Source organism: Pongo abelii, chromosome 14, assembly GCF_028885655.2.
Source record: "Pongo abelii isolate AG06213 chromosome 14, NHGRI_mPonAbe1-v2.0_pri, whole genome shotgun sequence".
NCBI classification, from domain to species: domain Eukaryota; kingdom Metazoa; phylum Chordata; class Mammalia; order Primates; family Hominidae; genus Pongo; species Pongo abelii.
In genome coordinates, this window is record NC_071999.2 from 79,256,141 (window position 1) to 79,264,224 (window position 8,084).

Below are 8,084 nucleotides of genomic sequence, written 5' to 3' on the forward strand. Positions count from 1 at the left end.
TTAAAGTCCCTGATCTTAAAATAGAGACAATAATACCAACCTCATAGAATTGGTGGGAAGATTAAAGAGATAAAATATGTGAAGACCTAGAAAATATGGGAAAGCTGCCTCAGTACAAGAAGTAGGTATTCAATCAATGGTAGCTGCTGCCACACAGTCATTACAGCTCAGTTTCCTAGATCAGAAATTATTCATTTATTCATTTAATATCTATTGTGCACATGTCATTAGCCAAGTACTCTGTTAGGTGCTGAAATGGGTTATAGATTGTTCCTGATGTGGGGGAAAAGGTGATATGGAAACTGGGATTGAGAAAAAGATATGTAATGTAATAGGAAGTAGCTCTGAGTTCCTTGACAGAGAGGGCCAGATATTCCTGCTTCTCCAGTCTTAGCTTGATAGTGGCAGGGTGAGGAGGAGAGAGCTAAGGGTCAGAAATGGTCATGAGCATATGAAAAAGATCAAAGGGTCTGTAAAGTTGATGAACCTATGACAAGGCAGAGTTAAAAGAGGTATTTCTATTTCATGCAGTTTCCCTATTTTGAACTTCTCTCACAAGGAGTTTGCTCTATTCATTTACATGCTAAAACCTGGCCTTTACTAAGGTTGTTTGGACCTCATCTCCAAACAAAATGTGTTGGGGAGAGAAATCAAAGTAGTTCTTGCCTCTCCCTACAGTAGAGGAGAGTCTACAAGTTTTATTTTTTCCCTCTTCTGTCCCCATTATGAGATAACTCTACTCAAAAGAGAACAGTCCAGTTGAAATCAAGAAGTATATGCCTACCTGTAATATAGGCAGAAATATGACCCACTGAAGTTTTTTTTGACATCTGTGATCAAATGCCACAAGAAACTATAGACTGTGCCAGCCGTTACAACCTTACTGTGAATATGTTTATTTCTCTACTTTCTCCATAATTCTTAGTCAATAGTTGAGGGAATGAAAGTTTTTCCAGAGATGATAGGCTTTAATTCTCCCATGAGAAACCTGAAAGCTCTAGTTATCTCAGTGTGGAAGGCGGAATAATGGCCCTCAAAGATATCCACATCCTTATCCTTGGAAACTGTGAATATGTTAGCTTACACGATAAGAGTGATTTTGCAGATGTGATTAAGTTAAAGATCTTGAAATGATGAGATTATCCTGGATTATGCAGGAGAGCTCAATCTAATCACTTGAGTCTTAAAAACTGAAGAACTTTTCTCTGCTGTGATAAAAGGAAGAGATTCGACTATGAAAGGAGGGTCAAGGAGATGCTAGATTGCTGGCCTTGAACATGGAGGAAGGGAGCCATGAGCCAAGGAACAGATGGAGCCCCTAAAAGCTGGAAAAGGTGAAGAAACAGATTCTCCCCTAGAGGCTCCAGAATGGCTGCAGCTATGTCAACACCTTGATTCTACCCCAGTAAGACCTGCACTGGAATTCTGGAACTGTGAAGTAATACATTCGTGTTGTTTTAAGCCAATAAATTTATGATAAATTGTTAGAGTAGCAATAGAAAACTAAGGCACAGGGGGGCAAGAAAGTGAGAACTTTAGGTGAGGAGGGAGGAAAGAGAAATTCAAGGCAGACCAGTGGGAAGGTGAGTGGAGACAACCTCCATCCCTCATCCAGAGACTGTACAGTAAAACGCTGTGCTGCTGCCACGGACAAAATTAGAAGCCGGGCATTAAAATATAATAAGTCGTGTTCACATGCTTGCTTACTTTTAAAAAACTTGATATTGAATTCCAGGGCATTTCTTCACTAAAGATCTCTCTTCTTAATATCACTTTTTTATATCACTATTTTTATATATATTTTATATCACTTCTTTATATCACTATTTCTGTTTTATTACTTTCCTAGAACTTCTCATGAGGTATCACCATTTTAATTCTCTTCTGGATTATTTTTAATACTTTCTTTTATATTAGAATATAAGTTCCCTTATTCTGCATTAGACTGTAAGGTCCAAGACTCAAAGGACTATGTGTGTTCCTTCGTCTTGTATTTCTAATATGGCAGAAGGAATGGGGAGGGGGGACTTCTCATCTGTCTTCTGAGCCTGCTGTCTGGACACTCCAGGCCGCTACTGTCTTCTTAGCCCTCGCAGACTACCATGGTAGTCTAAGGAAGATAGGTGTGGACAAAAAAGAAAGTTTGTCCTGAAGTATTTCATGATCAAGAAATTGATTTAGTTACAGCAGCTAAATCATTTATTAAGGTTCATTTTGTTTTATTCTTTGGGCTAACCTTAGTTTTCAGATATGTGTACCACCAAGTGTTAACTTTTGATATGACTGTGGAACAATTTTGAGAATCAAAAAACCAAAATAGTCACCACACAAGGGTAAGAATATATCTGGTTTTATTCAATGAATCAACCTGATATACAAAGTTCTTGAAAATTTTAAGGAAATTGATCCTAAGGGGAACACAAAGGCCAGTAGATTGGACTAGCCAAAGGTCATATATAAAAAGACTGGGTGGAGTTGGAAAACAATCTAGGACTCATGATTTTTAGTTTAGAAGTTTTTTTTTTTTTTTTTTTTTGCCTTGTTTTCCTTAAGCATCTTCTTTCCCAGTAGGCCCATCTGAAAGTGGGCGTGACCCAGATAAATCCTATTTTTTCCAAGCCTCTTCCTCGACTCCTCCAAAAAATATGTCTGTATTCATGAAATCAGGTGAAAATATTTGTGAGCCTCAGTTCTTATAATCACCACTTAGTCAAGTGGAGAGGTGGGAAGAGGTCCTCCCTCATTTGCTGCCCATCCCAGCAACCTGGAGCACGTGCCAGAAGGCACCGCCCAGTGTTGCCCAAGAGGCCCATGTTTAGTCCTTTAAAAGATGCTCAAGAGTCAGACCCACCCACAGGAACTAGGTTTATTGCCCTTTCCTTCTTCATCTCTTCTCTCCATTTCCTCCCTGTCTTCTTACTGAAATCTCATGATAGCCCTTAGACTGTGGTTGTGGTCTCACTCCTAATTCAGCTCTTGGCCTTGCTCTGTTCTAATATCCAGAAACTGATTCTGACCTTCCTGCATTACTTCCCCTCTTGCTTCCTAGACAGGGCTTGATATTCATCTCTGGCTTCCCAGCCAAGGATGAGTTTGCTCCAAGTTTTAGTCTTATTAACTCAGCATGTGACAGGCTCCGTGTGCTAAGGACATCTCTCTGTTTTCTTATTTTTCTTTGTTTTTTCACCTCCAGTGATAATTAATGGATGGGATACTCATAATAGAATTCTCCTCTTTGTTTTTTTTTTTCCTTTTAAAAATGTTTTCTTCTTAGAAACCGGAAATAGAATGGAGGTGACTGAGGGCTGCAGGGAGGGAGAAAAAGGGAGTTGTTGTTTAATGAGTATGGAGTCCAGATTTGTAACATCTGGAGAACTACAGAACTATAGTTGACCCTTAAACAACATGGAGTTTAGGGATGCCAACTTCCCCTCCCCACTCCATGTAGTCAAAAATCCACATATGACTCTCCCAAAACTTAACCACTCTCCAAAAACTTAACTACTAATAGCCTACTGTTGACTGGAAGCCTTACTGATAAACTATCGGTTAAAACATATTTTGCATGTTTTATGTATTAGATACTGTATTCTTACAATAAAAAGTAGAGACAGAAAATGTTATTAAGAAAATCATAAGAAAGAGAAAATATATTTACTATTCATTAATTGGAAGTGGATCATCCTAAAGGTGTCATCCTCATCGTCTGCATATTCAGTAGGTGAAGTAGAAGGAGGAAGAGGCAGGGTTGATCTTGTTGTCTCAAGAATGGCAGAGGCGGAAGAGGTGGAGGAGGTGAAAGGAGAGACAGGAGAGGTAAGCACACTTGGTGTAAACTCTTTTTTTTTTTTTTTTGAGATGGAGTCTCGCTCTGTCACCTGGGCTGGAATGCAGTGGCACGATCTCAACTCACTGCAACCTCTGCCTCCTGGGTTCAAGCAATTCTCCTGCCTCAGCCTCCCAAGTAGCTGGGACTACAGGCACATACCATCATGCCCAGCTAAGTTTTCTTGTATTTTTAGTAGAGACAGGGTTTCCCTGTGTTAGCCAGAATGGTCTCGATCTCCTGACCTTGTGATCCGCCTGCCTCAGCCTCCCAAAGTACTGGGATTACAGGGGTGAGCCACCACGCTCAGCCCACTTGGTATAACTTTTATTGAAAAAAAACTCGTGTATAAGTGGACCCACACAGTTCAAACCTGTGTTGTTCAAGGGTAAATTATATATTCACAACAATGTGAATACACTTAACACTACTGAACTGTACAGTTAGAAATAGTTGAATTTTATGTTGTGTGTATTTTTTATCGCAATTTTCTTTAGAAAGACTTTTTAAAGATGTTTTCCTCTGGAGCTCTGCTCTTTATGCTTTTGAATGTTGAATTGGGCACCAAATTTAATTAAATGCACCTGGATTATTTTAGAAATTAACACCTACCAAATAGACCTATCTTTGGTATTTCTGAAATCATTATTTTTCACTTTACAAACTTGATCCCGAAAATATGGAAGTATACATTCCATGAATAATAGTTAAGCATCAGCTAAACACTGCTAAACCCTGGCAGAAATTCAAAGATAAATTGCACACAAGCCATTACTTAGAGAAGTTTATACTCTTAAAAAATAATAGCAACAATAGAGCTGCCATTTATTATGATTACTCTGTGCCAGGAACTAAACTATATGCTTTGTGTACCTTATTTTAAAAACTCTTTTAACAGCCAAATTAAGTAGGTAATTTTTCTCCAATTCTACAGTCTTTTAGTAGAGATGATATATACCTACTTGGAAAGCAAACACAGGATTAAGCTCTATTGAAAATGAGACTAATGTATATTAATCTCTGTGTGCCAAGTAGAATGCTGAAAAATCTTACAGATGACATTTTATCTCCATTTTACAGATAGGAAAATTGAGGCTCAGCCAGGTTAAGAGAATTGCCAAAGGCCACTTAGCTAATAAGACACAGAGATGGAATATGAAACTGGAGTCTGGCTGATCCTCAAGGCTGCATGAATCTTTCTGCCACACCATGCAGCCTTCCTATACAGCGATAATACAAGTTAGAAAATGGTTAAGTGTGTTAGGAATTCTATATGAAATAAGGAGGAGATAAGAGAAGAAGTGATTTACCTCTAGCTGGGGTTGGTGAAGAAAGAAAAGTCATCTAAAAAGAGAAAAAAATATAAGCAAAGAAGCAGAACGAGGAATGTAGAGTTTGTGTATGGTAAACAAACAGTCGAGCTGGTTGGAATCTTCCAGGCAAGAAGCAGAGCAATAGGAGATCAGACTGAAAAGCCACACAGGCCGGGCACGGTGGCTCACGCCTGTAATCCCAGCACATTGGGAGGCCGAGGAGGGCGGATCACGATGTCAAGAGATCGAGACCATCCTGGCCAACATGATGAAACCCATTCTCTACTATAAATACAAAAATTAGCTGGGCATGGTGGTGGGCGCCTGCAATCTCAGTTACTCAGGAGGCTGAGGCAGGAGAATCGCTTGAACCCAGGAGGCGGAGGTTGCAGTGAGCTGAGATCGTGCCACTGCACTCCAGCCTGGGCGACAGAAGGAGACTCCATCTTAAAAAAAAAAAAAAAAGAAAGCCACACAAAAGCCTGGGCCTGTGGGACCCTGATGTTAGTCTAAGGGGTCTGGACTTCAATATCTACATGGTGGAGAACCATTAAGATTTTGCATGCAGAGAAATTATAAGACTAAACCCTTTGCTTTAGATATATTCATCTACCAAAAGTGTCTAAAATGAACTGGGGAGGGTTTAAGAGAATGTGGAAAAAAAAATAATGAACTGGAGAGGGGTTAAGAGAATGTGGAAAAAAATAGCTAACTTATTCTCTCTCCTTAATTTTATCTTGTTTTAGGTTAACATTGGCCTTACATTGAAAACCTGTCCTCAACAAAATCGAGGATTGAATAGCTCATTTGCCTGAAGCCATTTGTTTGTACGTAAATAAATATAATTTTTTTAAACCTTTCCCCCCAAAAGTCTAGGTTTAAAACACCATTTGAAATTCCTTTTCCAGAGAGCAATCCAATTTGGCTTTTGTTGTTTCTAGTCGGATATTATGTGATTTTATTTTTTATTGAAAGCCTTTAGAATGGCTCACAGATGTTGCAGCTAAAATAGATCCTCCTGGAACTATTTGGTTTGAGAAAATCTCTGTTGCCATGGATTAAATTAACAGGAGATCTCTTGTTTAAAATTTAAGGATATTTTCATATGTAAGAAATAATATTCCCTTAAATTTACATAAGGCAGTCATGGGGGCAAGTTACATTTGGAATGCTAACCAGGAGTCTACATCATTGCACTTAAAGTTGAGCTATGTCTGTGTTCATATTAGATACCATCTCCCCCAAGACAAAAGGGATCAACCGGGCTATTTTTTTTTTAATAGAGTCTTGCTCTGTCGCCCAGGCTGGAGTGCAATGGCGTGATCTTGGCTCACTGCACCCTCCACCTCCTGGGTTCAAGCAATTCTCCTGCCTCAGCCTCCCGAGTAGCTGGGATTACAGGCACCTGCCACCACGGCCAGCTAATTTTTGTATTTTTAGTAGAGATGGGGTTTCGTCGTGTTGGTCAGGCTGGTCTCGAACTCCTGACCTCAGGTTATCCACACGCCTCGGCCTCCCAAAATGCTGGGATTACAGGTGTGAGCCACTGCACCCGGCCTAATGTTTTAATAAATTAAGAAATTTATGTTCCTACTTGGTCAATTATACTGGAGAAATACAGTTATTAAAAAAATCTATGGCTTAAATTATACATGTGGATATGCTGAAACTTAACAGACAATTCACCATTAGAAATAACTGAACAAAATGTTATCAATTTTAAATATCAATTAAACATCAGCAAAGCCCTGCCCAAACTGACTTTGGAAGTAGGCGACACCCAAAACGAACTCCTTGGTCTTCCCTTTCTCTCTTCCCCCTAGTGAGCTAAGCTCAAGTCTTCATTGTCACCCACCTATGAGGGACTTACGCATCTACCTCTCCAATTCTGGCGCATTCTTAAGACCCAAATCGACAATATTCTATAATGAATCTTCCCATGAGGCACTTGACACTCAAGATATCCAAACCAAATATACTATTTTATCCACAACACTGTTGCTCTGTACCTTGTGCCCAAAGCAGGATCTCCACATCAACAGTTTCTGGATTGTATTCCAGAACACTATCCCCCAAAAGATTAAATTATAAAAGAGATTTATGGTCAAATAAGTCTGGGAAATTCTACATATTATGTAACACTCGTTTGGAGGTTTTCAACAAAAATTAAACTTCTAAAAGCTCTTAGATCTCCAGCAGTAGAAAGCATGTTTATTTTGTTTGTCCCAGTATTTTATTTGATGTTTATCCCCTTTCTTGCATCACATCAATTAACATTCTGAAAAACTAGTGTTTGCAAAAGATACTTTTAGACAGCCACTGTAGATCATTTTCACTCCTTCTATCCCCTAGCCACTAATAAAATTCATCTCCTTGTGTAACTGGACGTAAGAGCATGTCTAGAGTCAGGCTGCCCGAATTCATTTCCTAACTTCACCACTTACTAATCATGAGATGTGAGCAAGTTACACAATCTCTCCACTCAGTTTTTAGATCTTTGAAATGGTTCCTTATTCTTAAAGGATAGTAAGGATTACATGAAATAATCCATGGAATGCACTTAAAACAGTGCCTGAAACATAGCACCCACTTAATAAATGTTCACTGTTATTACTATTATTGTTACCTCTAAAATGTCTCTCAAACATTTGCTATTTCCTAATGCCTTTGACACTTCCATAGTTTAGGTACTTATCATTTCTTTCCTGGACCATAAATAATAGAAATTTACACTTAGCTTGGTTCTTTATAAATTTATCAAATGTTTTCTTGTATATTATCCAATTAACCTGGTATTTAATTTATTCTAATCACAGACTCTCTACTTTGCAATTCATTCACCACACTGCCATTTAATTCTTTTAAAACACAAATCTAATGATGCCATTCCTATGCTCAAAAACCCTTAATGATCCTCCATTATGTATGCAATAAAGGAAAGTAAT